Here is a 23,068-nt window from a genome sequence, read left to right on the forward strand (position 1 = left end):
GAGGAACGGTGCAGGATGGGATCGACACTATCGATTTCTGATTTATGTTGACTGCTGCATTCTACTTAATCTTCATCACCATCACTGCACTGCGAGGTAGGGATTATTACCCATCTTACAGATGGTGAAACTGAGGCTGAGAGAGCCCGAAGGCAGTGAGCTCAGTCCTGCCAGCTCCAAAACCCACAGTCTCCCTATGATACCAGGCTGAATCCTCTCCTTCACAGCCCTCACCAGTTCTTCAGTTCTGTTAATCAGGAAACACCCAAAGTGTCATGGACTGATTAGCAAGAGAGACAAGAAAGGGGGAGACAAGATTTTTCCATTTTGTCTTGTTTTGAAAACTCTTGCACACTTTTGCTTTCCTATTTGAAATGGTCTTGGGTGTGGGTTTAGGAAGCAGCTCCAGATTCCTAAGTGGGGACTTTTCTTTGCACTTTTTTGCAGAGGTTTTCAGCTGGATGGGTGGAAATTGCCGTTTTCTTTCCTCACTCAGGAAAGTGGAGGGAGCTGAGCGAGGACCTCAGCACAGCTGCTGGGCCAGCTGGGGCTTTTTGCTCCTTAGCATTTGCTGGTTGGCCCAGGAGTCTACCAGCTATGCCATGGGCACAGCTCTCCCCAATCAGGGGTGGCCGTGTGGTGGGGGAAGGTGTGCATACCCCCAAGTAACACCCACCACTGTCACTCCACTGCTTATTGAGCCACTCAAGCCTCAATTTCTCCATCTGTTAAATGGGAGTAATGATAGAACCCACTTCCTGGGGTGGTTGTGAAGATTAAGATGGGTTTATGCATGTGACTGTCAAAACCACTATCACAATTGGATACTCACCAAAGTTCTCCCCTCCCCAGATCTCTGGAATGAGACATTCTATTTTCAAGAAAGACTCACACGGTCTTTCATGTTGTGGGGTGCTCCCAACTATTTTACTTTAAACAACCAAGTGCTGTTTAGGCGAGACGTTATCTGAAACAACCTTGATCGGTGTTTTTTTTTGGCTATTTGCTAAGGTTATCTTGAAGGAATTGCTAAAAAGGAAGCTAGGAAATGTAACCCAGATTTGGAACAAATTTCCAAGGGTGTGGCATCACAGTGTTGCACTGTGAGAGTGAGCGAGTCTTTTAAGGACACTTAAGAAAGCCATACCATCCGTGGTTACATTATGGAGAGCACGCATTGGCACCTCCGAGATGAATGGAACAGCCAGCTGCCCTAATGTTATGCAAATAGGTGCTCAAGGCTTGGGATAAAAATTTCAGTGAAAGCATCCTACAGATTCCAAAAATGCTGTATCGCCAAGAACCCAGAGGGAAGGAAAGAAGATGTGCTTGGGAAATTAAGATGATTCAAAAGGTGGCTTTGATGATGACAAAGATCATGACAGCAATGACGAATTGGAAGAGCTGGAATAAAACTGAGTCATGGAATGAGAGCAGAGATAGCAACTTTCCTAAATTAATATATCATTAACATATAATATGTGATTATAAGCATGTAGGATACATTAAATGTTATAAATAGATATTTAACTATTTTATCTGCTTATAAAAAGATTGTATATTCAATTAGGTCACCAATCCCCTGGGTCGTTTGAGTGGTGAAGTGGGCAATGATCATATTTTGGGGTTGTGTCCTATTTGGGTGCTGTAGGGATGCTGCTGGTGCCTTTGCAGAAGGCCTGACTTGTGGCTCTTTTGCCCCAGGGCTCCGTTCTTCGGGCTGCCTGTAGTGGAGATGGCTGGAAGTGCCCGGGAATTAACACAGCCTAGGAACAGCCCTCAACCAATGGCTGATGGGATCTGGGGCATAAATTCCCCAGTGCCTTCATCCCTGGATGACATGATGCTGAAGTGTGCATGCTGCACTGACTCCCAGAGTCCCCAGGGGGACTGAGCTCCAGCGGCCCCAGCCGTAACTTGCTTCCCTGGCTGTCTTCCATTCTCTGTCTTTCTTCCTTATGCTTCCAGGATTCTCTCCAAAGAAAGTCAACGGACTCAAATCCTTGTCTCAGAGTTCACTTTTGGGGAATTCCAACCTACAAGCACGTATGATAAAGGACAGCGATTGTTATGATCACTCTTGTTTTGATAAAGATCAGGAAAATGAAGCGACTGCTTCATATTCTCTGTCCGCAGAGCTTGTGGGAGTCAGGCTAGGAGAATCTTTGAGATCTGGTCAGGAGGGGGAATGTCTGACTGTATATTCATCTCAAAGCAATCTCAAAGTGATATTCTCTCTCCCTCTCGCTCTCATTCAATTATATGCTTGAGCAGCTAAGCCAAAAATCGGTCCATCCAGAGCAATTAAAAGCTTCCTTTGCCAGACCTTGGGGATTTCTCTCTGATCAATGAGAAAAACACTGCAGCTGGAAAACAGCTGAAACCAAGAACAGGGCAGTCAGGTCTTAGCTGTTCAGATGGGCTAAAACACCACTAAAATTTGTTTTTAAAAGATCCTTTTATATTTTCAATATGGGATGGTGGGAGGAGGCATGTTATATAAATGGTCAGAAATCTCGTAGTTTTCCAGTCCTTTTGCCTCCAAACTGGACTTTATTTGTGAAAATTTCTGTGGGGCCCCACATACCAGCTCATGAGCTACAGTAAGGTAGTTGTTATTAGAATTATGCTTAATAATAAAATAATAGCAGGAATCACGTAACACGTAGTTACAATGTGCTGGTCTCTGTGCTAAGAACTTCACTTGCATTCAGCTGACTGATACTATAGACTGGTCACTGTTATTATCTCTGTCTTACAGATGCAGCTACTCAGGTTCAGAGAAGTTAAGTAACTTGTCTGAGATCACACAGCCAGGAAGTCAAAGAACGGGGTTACAATCCCAAGCAGTTTGACTTTAAAGCCTGGATTCTTTGGTACCTGACTTTTTCTAACCTGGTGGAAGGGATGTCTTGGCTGACTTCATTGCCCAAGGCTGGACTCACCCCGAGCTGCCTTCCTTAAGGAGTTGAAACAAGGTGGGTTTTAGTTCTCATGCTATTTCTCCCTGCCACTCTCACTTATATAGATGTCAGAGAGTTTTGTAAACTGGGTTTCCCCGGGTCTTAGCTGCCTGTAGCTGCAGAAGGTGGCACAGCCTAATGGTGGTGGACATTTCCTGGGCCTGTGGTATGCAGCTGCAGATGCAATCCTCCAGCCCCTAGGAGGCACCTCTGCGTGCAGCCACTGCGGTGTCTGGGAACAGCGGAGTGATCGCTTATCTAAATACAGGATAAATGCAGAAAATACATGATGCTAGTCATGTGCCATCTTAGGTGACCCCCTTTCAAGAAGCGGGCACCAGGAGACTTGGGGTGTCCATGGAGCCAGAGTGTGGATAAACAACAAGGAAAGTCTCCCAGGACATGTTGGGATGCTACAGGGAATACAGCTGTCCCAGCTTCTCCTAGCCATTGTTCACTCTGTGACTGGGGCCACATCACCCCTCTGCTCCACCTCCTTCTCTGTGAAATGGGCAGGTGTTGGCCAGGTGCGGTGGCTCATGCCTGTAATCCTAGCACTTTGGGAGGCCAAAGTGGACGGATCACAAGGTCAGGAGATTGAGACCATCCTGGCTAACACGGTGAAACCCCGTCTCTACTAAAAATACAAAAAAATAGCTGGGCGTGGTGGCGGGCACCACCATGCCCAGCCACAGATTACATGTATCCTAACACAAATACAGGATAGGAGACAATTGTTTCCTGATTTGTACTTATCTGTTTTGCTTTCAGGGAGTACAGCTTGTTGTGCAACCTCGATTTATCCCCATTGCTAAAGGCAGGGATGAGGGGGCTGAATCCCAGGGGCCTCGGAGGTCCATCTTCAGGAGCAGTCAGCTGCCTGCAGTAACAGGGTGATGATAGAGTAGTCCCAGCTACTCAGGATGCTGAGACAGGAGAATGGCGTGAACCCAGGAGGTGGAGCTTGCAGTGAGCCAAGACCATGCCACTGCACTGTACTCCAGCCTGGGTGACAGAGCAAGACTGTCTAAAAAAAAAAAAAAAAAAAAAAAAAAAAAGAAGAAGAAAAAAGAAATGGGCAGATGTTTTAGGGGAGACCGAAAGGCCTCTCTCTATGCTCAGGAATCTGTGGGCAACGTTTCCTGCAGGAGACATTCTCCCCCTACCCTTGGCTCCATGCAGCGTCTGCTCTCTCTGTGTCCTTAGTCCTTTGGCCCAGGGCATGGCCCGTCTGTGGGTCTGTGTCTCCCTGAGGATCCAACTGGGCGATAGGTCCCTGAGGTTAGTGAGTGGGGACTTCTTTGTGTTTAGATTTTCACAGAGTAAATATAGCACAGTGGTTCCCAACTAGGGATGTTTTTGCTCCCCATAGGACATCTGGAAGTGTCTGGAGACATTTTGGGTTGTCGAAACAGGGAAGAGAGTGCCACTGGCATCTGGGGAGGGAGAGGCCAGGATGCTGCTGAACATCCTGCAATGCATAGGATGGTCCCTGCAGGAAAGAATGGACTGGGCCACCATGCGCTGGTGCCAAGTGGGGACACTCGTCTAGAGGAAGACTAGGTGGATTCAGGACTGTGGGTCCCAGGTACTGTGGCAGGCCCTTGCTTTTCCTCCTCTTTAAATTCCTTCCCCCAGCAATCAAGAGAAGACCACCAAATAATTATGGCTCAGGCAGGTCACAGTTATTTTTTGCTAAAAATAAGTAATACATGCACTTCGTAGGAGACTCTACAAAATGCCCTTCCTCACAAGGGCCCACGGGGAAAACCAATGATTTTGCCTACCCCTGCACACTGGCCCCCTAGTCCCTGCAATGGGGGTGTTCACTGTGAGCACATTTCTTGTGTATCCTTCTAGAGTTTCTCAATCTCAGTACGAATGACACTTTGGACCAGAGAAGTCTTTGCTATATTGCAGGGGCTGTCCTGTGTATTGCAGGATGTTTTGTAGCATCCCCGGTCTCTCCCCAGTCGATTTTAGTAGCACCTTCCTAGTTGTGACAGCTAAAAATGCCTCCACACATTGACAAACGTTCCCTGGCAGCCCTGGTTAAGAACCACTGTTCTAGAGACATCCTTTGCATATTCATGCACGTATGTATTTATGAAAATATATGGTGCTTGGCACATCATAGGTGCTCAAGACATATTTTTAAGATAACTCGAGAATAAGACAATAAAACAGGTCTTACTTTAAATGCTCCAGAGGTACAGATTACATGTGTCCCCTTTTTTTTTTTTTTTTTTTTGTAGTTTTGCTCTTGTTGCCCAGGCTGGAGTGCAATGGCGTGATCTCGGCTCACCGCAACCTCCGCCTCCTGGGTTCAAGCAATTCTCCTGCCTCAGTTTCCTGAGTAGCTGGGATTACAGGCATGTGCCATCACACCCGGCTAATTTTGTATTTTTAGCAGACAGGGTTTCTCCATGTTGGTAAGGCTGGTCTCGAACTTCCGACCCTCAGGTGATCCGCCCGCCTTGGCCTCCTAACGTGCTGGGATTATAGGCATGAGCCACCATGCCCAGCCACAGATTACATGTATCCTAACACAAATGCAGGATAGGAAACAATTCTTTCCTGATTTGTACTAATCTGTTTTGCTTTCAGGGAGCACAGCTTGTTGTGCAACCTCAATTTATCCCCATTGCTAAAGGCAGGGATGAGGGGGCTGAATCCCAGGGGCCTCGGAGGTCCATCTTCAGAAGCGGCCAGCTGCCTGCAGTAGCAGGGTGATGATAGTCCTTACACATGGGGTCTCCGTCTCTCCCCGCACCCCGCCCGCCTGGGCTGATAGAGTGTGAGAGGCATCAGGTATGTGCCTCCTACACCCCGGCAGGCCCTCCCACCTGGCATGTCCTACTCTACTGACATCTGGCTTTTGTTCCAGGCTATGGCCTTGGTTCCGGAAAGAGTGCCCTTTCTAAGAAGGTGGGGGCACTAGTCCAGCTTGGGCAATCGGCCCAAAGTCCATTTTGTGTAATTCTTGGCAGCATGCTCGGTTTCTTCCTGGAGCACAGCTGGGCCTGGGATGGTCCCTGGATTTTCCATGTTTCTGGAGTGGGGTGGGTGGGGAGCTGGGAGCTGGGCAGGTGACCTGTGCAGACACTGTTAAGGCCTGCTCAGGAGGCGCTGTACCCAGGGCCTGTTTGTTGATCCCCGCTGGGCCCAGGCAGGTGTATGGTGGTGGGGGGCAGTGAAGCTAGTCTTCCCAGGGAGCGCACAGCAAGAGTGGGGAGTGGGGCCTTGGGGAGCCCTAGAGAGCAAGGCAGGTTGTGGCCATTGTGAGTGCTGTGGCCCGGATGTGATTTGCTAGGAGCTCAGGTAGGGCTAGGGACTGGGGCTGGAGGCCTCAGTTTCTCTCCACATGGGCGTCCCTGTGTGGTGGCTTTAGGATAACTTATTACATGATGGCTCAGGGCTTTGAAGGCTCATGTGCCGAGAGAGAAAAACCTGCAGAAGCTGTGTGGCCTTGTCCAACCGTGAGGATGAGGTTACCTGACATGGTTTGTGGTGGACTTCACCAGTCAAGGAAGTCACAGAGGCCTGCCCAGGTTCGAGATGAAGGGACACTGACTTTACCCCTCGATAGGAGTATGCCAAGGTCAGTGGTACAAGAGCAAGTGGGATGGGAGATACTGTGGTGGCTGTTTTTAGAAAATGCCATCTGCCACAGGCTGTAAGGGGTTCCAGTCCTGGAGAACAGTGAGAACCAGGATCTGCCATCCGCAACCGAGTAGCCCCCAGGGCTCCCCAAAGTTCCCACTGAGTACCTCCCTGTAAGTTTTTCTTGGTAGCTAGGACAAGCCCAAGGTTGGGGCAGGTTCAACAGACCCAGATGTCCTTGAATGTGTGCTCAAGTCTCTCTTCCGTTTCTCCCATATCCCACTGACAGGAGGGCGGGGCACAGCAGGGGAAGGGTACTCGGGTGGAGTTTGCTGGGCTGCATGTTTAGGCCAGCAACTTCTGTCCATCCCAGAATCTCCTTCTCCCACTCCTGGATCTGTCCTCTTCCCTCCCTCCTTCCTTCCCACCTTCCTCACCATCAAATCTGTTCTTGCCACTGCCTCGCGTTCCTTCTTTCTCAGCCTCTCATTGACTGGAAACCTCCACTTCTCTGAGATTCTCTCCCTGTGGTCACCAGTCACCCTCTACTCACCAAGTCCTTTCACACCTCACCTTGTTTGCCCTCTCCATAGTTTGAACAGGACCTGCCTTCCTTCTTGGAACTCTTTCTCGGGGACCCCAGAGTCTCCTCCTACCTCGCAGACTGGCTCCTTCTTTCCCAGGGTGTGTCCTTGGTTCTCGTCTCTCTCATTGAACCCCACGACTTCATCTATTCCCTGTTTGCACTGACTACATAATCTACTCCCTTCTCTCTTGCTTACCTCATGAGCTCCGGATCTCACATTTCTAACACCCACCTTGCTCTCCCTACCTGGCTGCTACCTGGATGTCTCAGGTCCACTAGACCAAAGTTCAATCCAGATTTGCTTCCCGTTGTGACCTATTTCTTCGCATGTCACTGAGCATCACCTTCCAGTCTGTCAGGGCAGAAACCTTAGAGCATCTCTAATGGCCCTACTTCTTCCTCTACCGCCTTTTAATTATGGGAAATTCTAGCAAGTCTACTGCCAGAAGATCTTTTCAATACATACATTCATTCATTCGTTTAGTTAGCAAATATTGATTGAGTAGGTACTGTACCCCAGGCACTGTTCTAGTGGCTGGAGATACAGCAGTCAGCCAAACAAACTCCTTCCATTCTACAAGGGAGAGAAAGACAATAAACAGATAAAGAAGCAAACACGTGGTGTGACATGTGCTGGTAAGCTGTGAGACAGTAAGGCTGGGTGAGGGCTTGAGAGAGGAGGTGGGCGGGTGTTTTATGTCAGTTGGACAGGGAAAGGCTTACTGATCAGGTGACACTTGCATAGAGACCAAGAGGAAACGCAGGTCAGCGAGGCAGACACTGGGTCTTTCTTCTCCATCCCATGGCCACAGCTCCTCATCCTTTCCCCTCCCAACCATAGAAAGTACCTTCAGGCTGGGCGCTGTGGCTCACGCCTTTAATCCCAGCACTTTGGGAGGCTGAGGCAGGCAGATCACCTGAGGTCAGGAGTTCAAAACCAGCATGACCAACATGGCAAAACCCCGTCTCTACTAAAAATACAAAAATTAGTCAGGCGTGGCGGTGTGCACCAGTAATCACAGCTACTCAGGAGGCTGAGGTGGGAGAATCACTTGAACACAGGAGGCAGAGGTTGCAGTGAGCCAAGATCGCACCACTACTCCAGCACTCCAGCCTGGGCAACAGAGCGAGACTCCATCAAAAAAAAAAAAAAAAAAAAAAAAAAAAAAAAAAAAAAGAAGAAGAAGAAGAAAGGAAAAGAAAATTAATCACCTTCCCCTTGAACTTTTGGCCTCTAATCTCATCCTTCCTTCCTCATCCCCTTTCTGTGACTCCCTGTCTCCCGTACATTTCAAACTGGCACTCAAGGGCATTCATAACTCTCTTCAAGCCTCTTTTCCAGTGAAGTTTTCCCTCAGCTGACAGAACTTGAAACGGCCCTGTGATCTGCATTCTTGGCTGTTACGACCTGTAGAATCCCCACCACTTGAGTGCAGGTAAAACCTGTGACTTGCTCCTAGCGAGAAGCAAGAATATGGGCTATCACTCTCTTTATATGATAGAAGGTTCAGTCTTAGCACACTTTATAGAGACTCTGCCGGCCTTGAAAAGGCAGCAGCTGTGTTGAGAGCTGCCCATGGAGAGGGCCCATAGCAGGGAACTGTGGTGGCTTCTAGGAGCTGAGGGAAGCTTCCAGTCACCAGCCGGCAGGAAGGTGGGGCTCTCAGTTCTACAGTCACAAGGAGATGAATCCCGCTAAAATACTGAATGAACTCAGGTGCAGATTCCTTCCTGTCCAGGTCCCTGTGACCCCTGGTGCAACCTGGGGAGCCCCTGAGCAGAGGACCTACCCTAGCTGGGTGGACCCCTGGCCCACGGAAGCCGAAATAATAAGTATGTGTTGTGCCGAGCCTCTCGGTTTGTGGTAGACTGTTACACAGCAACAGAAAACGAATCCACTCAGCCTTCGTATCCCCGGCAAACCCTCAGTTTTTTCTTTTTCATGCCCTACTAGGAGCACAAATTCTATGTACACAAATTCTCTAACCCTACACTTTCTCCTGGTAAGATCGGGTTTGTCCTTCAAAGCCCCATTCAAATGGACCCTTTTCTCCATATTCTAGTGACACCCTGGTCCATCTTCCCCCCACCCACCACCCCTGCAGCCCTGAGGCCCCAGTCCTCACCTCTCTTTAAACATGCACATGGCATTGGTGGACATTTGCATGTCCAGCAGTCCCTCATCTTCCTCATCTCTCTATCTCAGGGTCTAGCTCATTGCCAGACTTCCAGCAAATCAAGCGTTCCGCACTCAGAGTGTGCGCATGTGTGGATGGGGTTCATGGTATCCATTTCCCTAAAATCCAGTTCCCTAAAATTGCTTGGCAATTGCTGCTTAGGAGCATTTTTTTTTTTTTTTTTTCTGAGTCCCTGTCTTTCTTCAGACTCTCAAAGAGGCTTGAGGTCCTGGAAAGATTAAGGCCTACAGAAGCAGGATGTCAATGCACATTTCTTGAATTTAAGAAATTCACAAACTGGGTTGTGGCCCACTAAAAGGATTTTCATTTTCAGCTTTACGGCGAATTGTAGCTTCGCTGGAGGAATCGGAAGCATTCTCGGTGTTTTGCAGGAGAGCTGCTGTTTTGACATCTGCAAAAGCGCAGTCATGTAGGCAGCCCGAGGCTCCAACCAGGGGTGCAGATGGTCCAGCCTGGGGAAAGAGTGGGCAGGGGCAGAGCAGGGGTGCAGGGAAGCCCGGACTATGCTGCAGGAAGAGTGCAGAGTGGGGACGACAGGTGCAGGCGGGGCCCAGGGGGCTGGCAAATCCTGCGATGCTCCTTTAATAGTGCCAGGTGCTAGGATAGCTATTCCCCACTGCCAGCTCCCCTGGGCTCTCAAGGACTGCCTTTGGCAGTGCCAGTGTATTTTTAGCCCTGCAGCAAGTGGAACAAAGTGCTCGGAGAGGTGCTGCTTCCCTCTCGGCTGCAGGCGATGTCTGCACCTGTCTGAGCTGGCGCAAGGCCCCCCTCCAGCCGCAGAGGGGATATGGGTCCGGCTCCCACCTCCCTCCCAGACCCTCCCTCAGGGTCCTGGGAGAGGGACATCCTCATCTGTTGGAGAGAGGCCAGGTGTGTGTGCCCCCAGTTGTCTGGGGGAGAGCGAGTGGGGTGGCCTTTCCCTAGGAGAGGACCCAGGACAGGGCAGGAGGCTCCCCGGTGGGATCTGGCCTCTGCCAACTGCTCACTCGGAGGAAAAAATGATGCGTCCCAAGACCACCTCCAGTTAGGTGGGCAAGGCAGGGCGCTCTAGGCCAGGGGCCTAGGTGGACAGGTGAGCCCCTGACCACAGCCAGAAAAGCCCCCATCCCTGAAGGCTGCCATGAGGGGAGGCGTGGGTGAGAGTGGCAAGAAACCACTTCCTGGTGACCCAGTGGTAAACACTCGAGGTCAACCTTGAGCGTTGATCTGCCAAATATTTGCTTGGGCCACTGACCTAGCATACTTCCTGCCTTCGCCTCCTCCCCAGCTGCAACCCGACTGCCCTACCCCTTGATCCTGGAGGGGTAGACATCATTTCCCAGAGAGGCCCTTTCCAGGCACAGTCCCCTCCCATGGGGCGTGGGCTGTGGGTGAGGGTGGATGGGCTGGGGACTGGGGCAGGCATCCTCACAGGCCCTTTGAAGTGGCTACCTCAGTGAAGCTGGTCTGAAGCGGTCAAGGTTCGGTTCACACAGCTGCCCACACGGAACCAAACTCCAAAAGGACCAGGTTGCCAGGGCTCCCTCCCCAAGAGTTCCATCACCCAAGCCTGGGAAAAGGAGAGGCCTTGCCTCTCCCAGCAGGCAGGAGAAGGCCAAGGAGTCTCTGACCAGGGCCTGGAGAGGCTCTCTCTTTCTCTTTCATCACATGCACACACACACACACACACCCTCCTTCCCCTGAGTGCCCACCCTGGGTCGGCCACCATGCTAAGCTCTGCACAGACACTATACCCTGCGTTGTTGTAACCCTCTGTGAGTTACGTTGCTCCATTTTACCGAGTTGGAAACCAGGATTCAGAAAGCTTAGGCAACCTTTCTGAGCTCACACAGCTGCGAGTGGGGAAGCTGGGTGTCAGATCCTGGGCTGCCGGATGGCCTGCAGCACCCAAGGAGGAGAGAGAAGGACAGGAAGATCATGCACCTGTTCTGGGAGATTCTGGTACAAGAGGAGATGTGAGGGCTGGTTGGAGGCAGAGCCGTTGTGCCTGCAAAGCACCGATCATTCACGATCATTTCCCAGAATCGCTTATAGGAAGAGAATTAAACCAACGTGCTTAAGTCATTGTTGTTTGGGATTTTCTGTCACTTGAAGCAAAAGTGGTACTAAATAAAACACCTGTGGTCTAAGCACCTTCCACTAGGCTGGCTGCCTGCTCTCTGAAGGTGCCTCTGCCTGTGCCTGGTTATTCCGCAGGCTGCAGCCTTCCCTCTGGCTGTGGCTATCTCTGTATTTCCTTCAAGGCCCAGCTGAAAAGACCACCTCCTCCATGATGCCTTACATAATTTCTATGCGCCAGAAAGGATGAGTTCCTTTCCCCGCTGCCTCCAGTCTCTCAGTTTATTCCTTGTATTGAAATCATCATGCTTGATTGGCACGTGATAATCTTTCATTGCATATCTGTCTTACTCCTTAGGTTGGAAGAGACAGTATTTTCTTCAGCTTAACGGGGATGGTGTGTGGGTAAACCAGTTCTCCAGGAGAAAACGCACACTGATTTGTAGTGCTGGCCAGTTCCCATGGTGTAAACACTCCCACCATGGTCAGTTTCAAGCTATGATGGTTTAACAACTGTCACAAAATTCCTGAGCATTTAACAGTTGGCTCTCATGAGCCAGTGCTAGCGGGCTCCAGCTTGCTACTGCTTAGAATCTGCCCACTGCTGAGGCTTAAGACTTGCACTTAGTAGGTGTACAACAGGCTGGTGCCACAAACTCTTACTTGGATGTATTATTTGATTCAACACTTTTTTCCTGAAACCCCTACTTTGTTCCTAGAGGAATTTTGGATGGATATAGGGGAAGATCATTGGCAAACATGGTGACAATCCTTCTCCCTCCCTAAATCTATGCCCCTTTCCAATGTGACTTTGCAGCTTCTGGGGCTGGTTTTCAGTCCTTGAATCAGGGATGGCCTTTTGACTTGACTTAGCCGTTGGAATATGTTGGGAGTAACCTTATGACAGTTCCAAGCCTGGGCCTCAAGAGGCCCTGGGTACTGCTGCTCTTGTCTTGGGAGCCTATTGGTTACCATGGATAAAGCCCAGGCTACTGTGCATAAAGCTCAGGTTATGCTGCTGAGGATGAGAGACCATGTGGAGCAGAGGCATACCATTAGCTGAGCCATCCCAGATCAGACAGGCCCAGCAAACCCAGCAGCTGGCCAAAGACATACGAATGAGCCCAGCTGGGCACAACCCAAATGGCTAATGTGAGGACTCATGAGTTAATAAACAATATTTATTTTAACCACTACATTTGGAGTGGTTTGTTATGCAGCAAAACTGATACACCATCTTTGCGTTCAGAAGTAGCTTAGCTTTTGACTGGAATGTCCACCTCTATCTGAGTGAGATATAGATAGCTTCATGTTCCCTGCTATTCATCAACCAAGACCAAGAGGATCAAGTGTCAGCACCGTTGGCCCTCCCAGCACGTAAGTTCCAGTAGAGTCTTACATCTCTCCCTAAACACAGCCTACAGGAACCCGGAAGATATGGGTGTTCTGGCTCCCTGATTTCAGGAAGAGTTGGACAAGAGGCATGGAGTCTGTGTCTATACACCAGAGTTAAGGTGAGCTCTCCTCGCCTTTGACTTTGCCTGTGCCATGAAGTCATGGGGCTAGAACCGCTCTTTTTCTATTAGTCAATGAAGACTTAACTGCCATTTGTGGGAAATGTCCAGCCAGGAATGGGAAACTCACAAATTCTTCCCTTTTCTGTCTCATAGGATTATTATTATTATTATTATTATTATTATTATTATTATTTTGACAGGACAAGAGGATCCTAATGTAGCTGGGGTGGGGAAGAGAGAAAGAGCTGTGTCTTAAAGCAAACAATACATTTCTACTTTCAGTTCGAGAGTAAAATCTCACCTGTAATCTGTGAAGGAGTGTGTGAAAAACCGAACAAAACCCAACCTACCCTTCAGGTTTGAACTGTAGAAACTCTGTGGTAGGAAAAAAAAGGCATTCTAGGGAAAAAGAGAGGAAGCAGGCCATGAAACAGATTTGCAGCTGCACGCAGCGGTGGTGTGTGGTTCCCCTCTAACCAGCTGTGTGACCTTAGGCAAATCTCCCGGCCCCACTGGGACTGCGTATCACATGGGGCTGGACTGGAGAGCCCCACTCGCTTCAGGATACAGTATTTTTATGAGGGAGAGCTGGGGAGGCTCCTGACTTTGACCGTTTATCCCTGGAGGTGTGTACAACCACGTGCCATTGACAGACAATGTACCCATTGTATGACAAGGAGGTAGTGGTGCCTTCCCCAGGTTATATTTGGCCTTAGGACCCTGTCAGAACATACACACCCAACATTAGACACTCCGTCACTGAGCAACTCAGTGCCTCTCATTGACAAACGGTGTGATCCTAGGCAGGTGACTCCACTTCTCTGATCTTCCATTTCTTTCTTTCCCTCTCTCTTTTCTTTCCCTCTTTTTTCTCTCTTTTTTTTTTTTTTTTTTTTTTGAGACGGAGTCTCGCTCTGTCGCCCAGGCTGGAGTGCACTGGCGTGATCTCAGCTCACTGCAAGCTCCGCCTCCTAGGTTCACGCCATTCTCCTGCCTCAGCCTCCCGAGTAGCTGGGACTACAGGCGCCTGCCACCTCGCCCCTCTTTTTTCTCTTTTCTTTTCTTTTCTTTCTCTCTCTCTCTTAATTTTCTCTCTCTCTCTCTCTCTCTCGACAAGGTCTCACTCTGTCACCCAGGCTGGAATGCAGTGGCATGATCTTGCATCCTCAACTTCATGGGCTCAAGCAACCCTCCCACCTCAACCTTTGGAGTAGCTGGGACTACAGGCATGTGCCACCGTGCTTGGGTAATTTTTTTATTATTTGTAGAAACAGGATTTCACCATGTTGCCCAGGCTGGTCTTGAACTCCTGGGCTCAAGAGATCCTCTCGCCTTGGCCTCCCAAAGTGCTGGGATTACAAGTGTGAGCCACTACATTCAGCCTGATCTTCCATTTCTTCCTCTAAAGTGTCATGTCATGTGAAACTTTTACAATGCTGGATTGTAAGAAATATTGAATGAAAAAACATAGTGATACTCTATGATTCAACACATAGAACATACACAGAAGCTTATTTTTTTCTATTCACTACAGGAAATCATGTTGACCAGAAGGTCTAATTTGGCCTCAAGCAGCCACAGTACACTCAGACCTTCTGGGATTTTTCATTTTTCAGTTTCAGGACATTTTTGTTCAGTTATATGTGGACTGGAACACTCTTTTTTTTTTTTGGCTATAACAATTTTTTCTAGGTTTTATGGAATACCCTTGGTGCTTATCTCAAAGCGTTATTAAAAGGATTACATGAAATAATCCACCTAAAGCATGAAGGTTAGTGCCTGGACCAATGGATGCTTCATCTACGGCAGTTACTATATATAGTGACTTTCCCACAATGCTGAACGTTTGCTCCTGCAAATGCGGGGACTGATCCCAGCTCTGGCTGGCAGGGCCACTCAAGAACCCAGCCATCCTGGTTCCCCAGACCACAGGTCATCTCCCCACCTAAGGTCATTCTGCCACAGTCTCCTCCTGTTGGGGGCAGGGTGACAAAGCCTTCTCCCTTACCGCTCATGCTTTCCATTTCTATAGGGATCAGAAAAGACACAAAGCTACCAGCTGAGGCAATCTCCTGCCTTCAGGTAGGCACAGGGCCCTTCTCATCCCCATCACACAGTTCAGGCAGTGGAGCCTGTCACTTTCCTGTTTGTTCACAGATCCATCCCTCATCCTTCTCTGTTGTGCTGTGTTGCATGGCCCTGACCTCTGTGGACTACATTTCCCAGGCTCCCCTGCACCCTGGCTTCCTGACAAGTTCAGTCAATGGGAAGCACTGGCAGGGGATTGAGCTTGGTAGGAAGAGAGAAGCCAGGATAATTCACTCTCCAGCTTTTTCTGCTTCAGGTGATGCCAGCGGTGGCCAAGTCTCTGTAACTTCAGCTCCTAATGATATCCTCTCTTCCTTCGTCCCTCCAGCCCTGGGGAAGCAGCAGTTTCTACTTTCTGGGTTGCTCTACCTTCCCCTGTTTAGGTTTTCAGCTCTTCCGTCACCTTTGCAACTATAGGTGACCCTTGAACAACATGGGTTTGAACTGCACAGGTCCACTTCTACATGGATTTTTTTCAATAAACATTTTTTGGAGATTTGTGGTAATTTAAAAAAGCTTGCAGCATGGCTTAGAAATATCAACAAAACTCAGGAAAAGTTAGGTATGTCATGAATGCATAAAATATATGTAGATATGAGTCTATTTTATCATTTACTACCATAAAATATACATAAATCTATTCTAAAAAGTTAAAATTTATCAAAACTTATACGTACCAACACAGACCATTCATGGTGCCTTTCAGTCAAGAGAAATGGAAACAAATGAAGATACAGTATTAAATCATAACTGCATAGAATTAACTATACTGATACCATACTACTGTCATAATTTCATAGCCACCTCTTGTTGCTATTGTGGCAAGCTCCTGTTGCAAGTATCCACTTAAACACCATATGATGCTGAGCATCTCTCTGTGAGCAGTTTGTCTCTAACGATAAACTGCATATTGCAGTGAAAAGTGATCTCTTCTGGTTCTTGCTTATTTTTCTTTGTGTTCAGTGCAATACCATAAACCTTGAATAGCACCATGGGACCCATATGAAGTGCCGCTAGTGGTGCTGGGGGTGCTCCCAAGAAGCAGAGGGAAGCCATGACATTACAAGAAGGTTGAATTGCTTGATGTTTACCATAGATTGAGGTCTGCAGCTGAGGTTGCCTGCTATTTCAAAAACAAATGAACCAGCATAAGAACCATTGTAAAAAACAAAAGGAAATTTGTGAAGCCATTGCTGGGCCAGCAGACACAAAAACCTTGCACTTTTTTGCAAAATTTCTTTCATATTGAAAATGCAGCTTTCATGTGGGTGCAGGATTGCATACTGAGAGACTCTAATATGATTCACGAAAAAGCGAAGTCATTTTATGACAACTTAAAGCAAAAGGATGTTGGAGGATCTAAAACTGGAGCATTTAATGATAGCAAAGGATGGTTTGATAATTTAAGAAAGAAGTTTGGCTTAAAAAATGTCAAGATAACAGGAGAGGCAGCTCCTGCTGACCAAGAGGCAGCAGACGAGTTCCCAGATGCCATTAAGAAATGATTTAAGAAAATCATTGAGGAGAAAGGATGTCTACCTAAACAGGTTTTTAAATGCAGATGAAGGTACATTACTCTGGAAAAAAAAATGGACAAAGAACGTCTATTAGTAAGGAAGAGAAGTGAGCACCAGGATTTAAGGCAAAAAGGGATGGGCTAACTCTACTCTTCTGTGCAAATGCAGTCGGGTTTATGATCGGGACTGCCCTTATCTATAAAGCTGCTAAACCCTGATGCTTGAAGGGAAAAGATAAGCACCAGTTGCCAGTCTTTTGGTTGTGCAAGAAGGCCTGGAGAAGGAGAGTTCTTTTTCTATACTGGTTCCTTCGATGCTTTGTTCCTGAAGTCAGAAAGTACCTTGTGAGGTAGGGACTTTCTTTTCAAGTTCTCTTGACCCTGGCCCATGTTCCTCACCACCCAGAACCCCATGAGTTCAACATCGAAGGTGTCAAAGTGGTCTCCTTTCCCCCAAACACAATGTCTCTAATTCAGCCTCTAGATCAGCCTCTAGATCAGGATCATAAGGATCTTTAAGGTTCAATACATACAGTATTCCATCGAAAGGATTGTCAGTGCTATGAGAGAGAAACCCAACAGAGAAAATATCATGAAAGTCTGGTGGGATTACACCATCGAAGATGCGATTGTTGTTACAGAAAAAGCTGTGAAAACCATCAAGTCTGAAACATTAAATTCCTGCTAGAGAAAACTGTGTCTAGATGTGCATGATTTGCAGGATTTTTGACAGAGCCAATCAAGAAAAGAGATTGTGAATATGGCAAAAAGTTGGGCGAGTGAAGGGTTTCAAGATACGGATTTTGGAGAAATTCAAGAGCTAACAGACACCACACAGAGGAATTAACAGAAGACAACTTGATAGAGATAAATGCTTCTGAACCACAGCTGGACAATGAGAAACAAGACATAGTAGTGGATTATCAGAACTTATTAACATTAGTGTCACTGAAGTTGGTATACAACCCTCACTGCTAAATTTGACTGGCTTAGGAAAAAAAAAGGACATAGAAGATGCAGTGTGAGAAAAGAGATTGACATTAGACAATCTGGCAGAAGGGTTTCAATGACTTAAGACTGTTGACCGGGTGCAGTGGCTTACTCCTGTAGTCCCAGCACTGTGGGAGGCTGAGGTGGGTGGATGACCCAAGGTCAGGAGTTCGAGACCAGCCTGACCAGTATGGTGAAACCCCATCTCTACTAAAAGTACAAAAATTAGCCAGGCATGGTGACTTGTGCCTGTAGCCTAGCTACTTGTGAAGCTGAGACAAGGGAATTGCTTGAAACTGGGAGGCAGAGGTTGCAGTGAGCCGAGGTCACGCCACTTCAGTCCAGCCTGGGGACAGCAGGACTCCATCTTAAAAAAAAAAAAAAAAAAAAAAAGACTGTTTTGACTTCTTTTACCACATGGACGCTTTTATGGTTTGGGCACTGAAACTAGAGCAAATGATGGAAGAAGAATTGGTACTGTACAAAAATGAAATGAGAAGGAAAAAAGTCAGACAGAAATGATGATATATTTCCATAAATTTACACCGAGTGTGCTGCCTCTCCTGCCAGTCCTTGCACCTTCTCCTCCTCTTCCGCCTCTGCCACCCTGAGACAGTAGCACCAATCCCTCCCCTTCCTCCTCCTCCGCAGCCCACTCAGTGTGGAGACAGTGAGGATGAAGACCTTTATGGTGATCCACTTCCATTTAACGAGTAATACATTTACTTTTTCCTTCATATGATTTTCTTAATAACATTTTCTTTTCTCTCGCTTACTTTATTGTAAGAATACAGTAGTAATATTTATAACACATAAAATACGCATTAATCAACTGTTTATGTTATCAATAAGGCTTCCAGTCAACAGTAGGCTATTAGTAAACTTTTTGGGGAGTCAAAGTTGTATGTGGATTTTCAATTCCGCCGAGTTGATGATCCTGACTTCCTCATTGTTCAAAGGTCAGGCTGCAGTTTCTAGTATTAATTCACTGTTGAACTACTTGGCTGGGGCTCTATTTTTCTGGTGGGGCCCTGACTGCTGCAGCTACCTTGGTCAGACATTTACATATATCTGAATGTTCTCACCACGTATCCTCCAAATGGCCCTAACTTTGCAAAAGAATTTTCATAGGAATTTTTCCAGGTCAGCTTGCAGGCTGACTCTGTGCTGGAGGGCAAATGGCCACACTTCCTGTAGTAGGCTGTTTGTAAGCAAAAAAAGCCAAAGTTGTTCCCTCCCCTGTCATACCCCTTCACAATGTGCCTTCGCTGCTCCTCCCATCGACGGATGGAGTCTATTTCTCCACTCCTTGAATCCATGCTGGTCTTGCGACTTGGCCGATAGAATATGGTGCAACCAAGCCCAGGCCTCAAGAGGCCCAGCACACTTCCATTGCGCCCTTGGAAACCCGTCCAGCCTGTGCTGTGAACATGCCTGGGCCAGCCTCCCAGAGGAGCCGAGAATGCAAAGCAGAAGGAGCCGTTCCCGCTGAGACCATCGGGACCGGCTGGTGCCCAGATGAGCCGGCAGCTCCCTCCAGATGCAGGGGTGAGGCCCGGTTGAGGCCAGCTGAGCCCAGTCCAGATCCAAAGAACCATTCAGACCATCCACAGATTTGTGAGTAAAAGTAAACCGTCGTTATCTTTAACTACTACATTCTTGGGATGATTTGTTATACAGCAGTAGCGGATACGCCCCACGTGTGGGTGACGGCAGGAAGTACAGAATTCCACATTTGCTTCTGACTCATAATACGTTCTGTTTCCAGGAGTCTCCAGTGCCAGCGGGGATCTCCAGGGCAGCAGCAGAAAGTCTGGTCTAGCTGGCTCTGACCTCAGTGGCCGACTGAGGAAACTGTGAGTGGATGGTTGGGTAACTGCATCTGGTCAAGTTTAAGGTGTGGGTGCTGGATATAGTCCTCAGCTCCTGGAGTGATCCTGGGTGCTAAGGGGGTCTGCTCTGTGGTAGGGACTCTGTGGTGTGGGACTACCCTCTCCCCTCTGCTGCATTTAGTAGAAAAGTGAAGCACAGAAAGGCTGCCAGCTGCCTGCCCTCAATCGTCTTTCCTGATCTTACCAGTTACAGAGCCTCTGTTATTAAGCATAGCACAGTCACTTTTCCTGGCTCCTTTATGACAAGGGTGGCCAGTCTAAGCAGAAATCACTGGGTGGGGATTTTAGCCTGGGTAGGAGGCCTCCCTTTTCCCTCTCCTTCCCTTCCCACCTCCCAGTCCCCTTCATGCTGAGGTGCCCTGAGCACACATATCTGGCCAACCGCACTCCATCATTCTCTTGCAGACAGAGGCCCCTTGGCCACCCTCAGGACGAGGGGTACCTTCTAGAAGGGAGTGTGTATGATCGTCTAGCTGGGCATGTCCCCTAGGCCTCACCAACTCCTCACTCTGTGGGGAGGACTATGGCCCAGAAGAGCCAGCATGGAGCTCGGCAGGGCCTGAAGCCTGGGGCAGGGGCCTCTCTCAGCGGGCCAAAGCCTAGCACGATTGCAGGACTTCCTGGCGTCGCTGCAGACCTGGCTCTCTGACGACACCAGAGTTACCCTGCTTCCCAGTGGACTCATTCCTGATTCCTTGGACCATTAGAAGCTCATTCCCCTTTTCCAAAGGATGACAATTCATGTCTTTCCAAGTTAACTTCCTATTCCCACCCATTCTGTGATGTAGCTGACAATGTCTTTCTCTAAAGAAGCAAAAACCCTAAGTTGGATCTCTGCTAGGCACCCCCTTTGGAAGGTGATAGAGGGACATTTTAGCCCCTCCTGAGCATGTCCTCCTCCTTGGTCCTCAAAAGTCACAGGCCCATGACTTGCCTACCTGACTCATGTGACCCTGTCACTGCACCTGCAAGCATAGTGCCTGCCATCCCTTCCTGTTCGAGACCATCCTGGAGGCCCTCAGCTCCCAGCTGCCCCTCCCACACTGGGCCTCTGCTGCTCAGTATGTTATCCAGGAAGCATGGGGCAGATGTTTTTGCCAAACCACTGGGCTGTGGCTAACCTGTGGGGGTGGTGGGGGTGACTGCACAGGTGTGTGGGGTTCCCCTCCTCCTCCCAGCCTTCTGGGCTCTCTGGGGGAGCAAGTTACAGTTACCTATATATTTATACCAGCAGGGACTGTGGAACCCCCAGCAATAAATACTGATGGCTAAGGACTTTGGGTGTATGTTATCTTCTGAATTAAACTCCTCTCCAGCTGCCTTGAAGGTTGAGAGGCTCGGTCTATAGCATTAGCTACAAGCCCTTGATGAGAGCTCAAAGGTCTGTTCCATTACTGATGAGAAAACCAAGGCTCAGAGAGGAGCAGGGACTGGATCCCAGCATTCTGACTCCAAGGGCCTTTCTGAGGGCCCAGGTGGATCTGGCTTCATAGGCTTCCTCTGGGGAAGTGTGAACTCTGCAAACTGCAGCCTCTTCTTAGGGTATGGAGCTGCTTGTGAGGTTTTGAAGGGAGATTCTGGAAGCCTTCCTGAGGGCTGAGCTCCTGGGTGCTGATGGGTTGCCCAGTGCTCAAGGGGATGGGCTGGGCCTCCCAGCCTGTGGTTACAAAGGGAAATGCTCTCTGCAGCCCACCCCTGAGACAACACCTGCAATGCGTTTTCTGGGGCTCAGACAAAAGGCACCCCTGCTCCTGGAAGGCATTATCAGGAGCTGCTCAGAGGAGGCCAGAGGCACCCTTGTGAGATGATTGTGCCGGGAAAGTTTGCCAAATCCCATTTTCAAAGCGAAGCAGCGAGCCTGTGTGTATGCTGTGCATAATGGTTGTGTGTGTACATGTACGTATGTGATATGTACATGTGTAGGTGCACGTGTGGATATATGAGTGTGTTTGTGCATGAGAGGTGTATTTATGTGTGTATGTGTGAGCAAATATGTGTGTGTATGTATGCACATGCATCATGGGCAGGCATGCTTGTGAGGGCGTGTGTGTGTGTGCTTGTGTGTGTATATTTATGTGTGTCATATGCATAACTGCATGTGTCTATTTGTGCACCTGAGGTTTGTGTGCATATGTGTGAGTGTATGTTAAGAATAGCCCAGACCATGGCATGTGAATGGTGCCTGGCTTTGTCCCCTTCCAGGGAAGGAGCGGGCAGGACAGTGACACACCATCTGTACTGGCCAGTCCTCTTTCCTGCCACCATTCTTTTGTCCCAATTTTCTTTCTGCTAAGCCTTCATCTGGGGCCTGCTACCGTGTAATATTACCTAAAGATGATCTGTCCTTCCCAGTAACAAAGCAGTGCATGCTCCTTGTAAAAACTGGAAAATAGGCCAGGTGCAGTGGCTCACACCTGTAATCCCAGCACTTTGGGAGGCCAAGGCAGGAGGATTGCTTGAGCCCAGGAGTTCGAGACCAGCCTGGGCAATATGGCAAAACCAAAAATACAAAATTAGCCAATGGCATGGCATGCACCTGTAGTCCCAGCTAGTCGGGAGGCTGAAGTGGGAGGATGGTTTGAGCCCCGGAAGCGGAGGTTACAGTGAGCCAAGATCACATCACTGCACTCCAGCCTGGGCGACAGAGCCAGACCCTGTCTCAAAACAAGCAAACAAAAAAACCCCCCAAAACGACAACAACAAAACCTTCTGGAAAATAGAGAAGAGCACAAAGAAGGAAATAAAAATTGCCTTCTCTGGGAAATAAAAACCCAGAGTGCTGACTGTGGCTTAATAGAATGTTCTTCTACAGCTGGGACTTAGGGAGCTGAGGAGGAGAGGGAAACACGAGCACCATGGTCACCCGAGGGCCCTTGATCATGGCCCCACACTGGCTAAGCCTTTGGAACTTCAAGGCCCCCTACATCGTTATGTTGTTGTTTTTGTTATTGTTGCTGTTGTTTTGTTGTGGTTGGATTCTTCATGATTCACAAAGTCCTGGAGGTGACCAGCTTGGCCTGAGCTGTGAAAACTGATACAGTGACCTGGGTTTAAATTAGGTCTCCACCAACCTAAAAGTTGCCTCATCTTGGCTGGCTCAGTCATTTAACCTCTTCAGAGTGAAGCAGTGAACCTGCGTGTATGATGTATGTGCATAACGGTTGTGTGTGTACATATGTGTATGTGATGTGTCCATGTGTAGGTGCATGTGTGGATATGAGTGTTTCCTCAGTTTCCTCATCTCTACAATGGGATAAAAACAGTGACCTTGAAGGGCAGTTGCTGGGGGTAGACATTGTGCCTGGCCTCCTCCTGTTTTCTCTCAGACCCTTTTCTCTCCTTTCTGCTTTACGCTCTACACTGTGGAGGGGGTCACTTCCAGTGCTGCTGCCCTCTGGCTTCAGATACGCTTGGCCAAAGGAGTAGAAGCCTGGAGGACAGATGCGGGGAGAGGTCAGGGTTGTGTCTCGCCGCTCTGCTTGTGGGGGTGTGTCAGGCAGTGGCTGCCTCTCTGCTGCGGCTCCAGCTCCTGCCAGAGGCCCCAGAACCATCAGCTCTGATGACCCCATCTTGTCCCTTTGTCCCTTCCTGTCCCAGCCCCAGTGATGGTAGCAGTGGCTTCCTGTTATTACTAAACCTTGGGTGACCTCGACATCC

The sequence above is a fragment of the Macaca fascicularis genome, chromosome 10 (assembly GCF_037993035.2).
Source record: "Macaca fascicularis isolate 582-1 chromosome 10, T2T-MFA8v1.1".
NCBI classification, from domain to species: domain Eukaryota; kingdom Metazoa; phylum Chordata; class Mammalia; order Primates; family Cercopithecidae; genus Macaca; species Macaca fascicularis.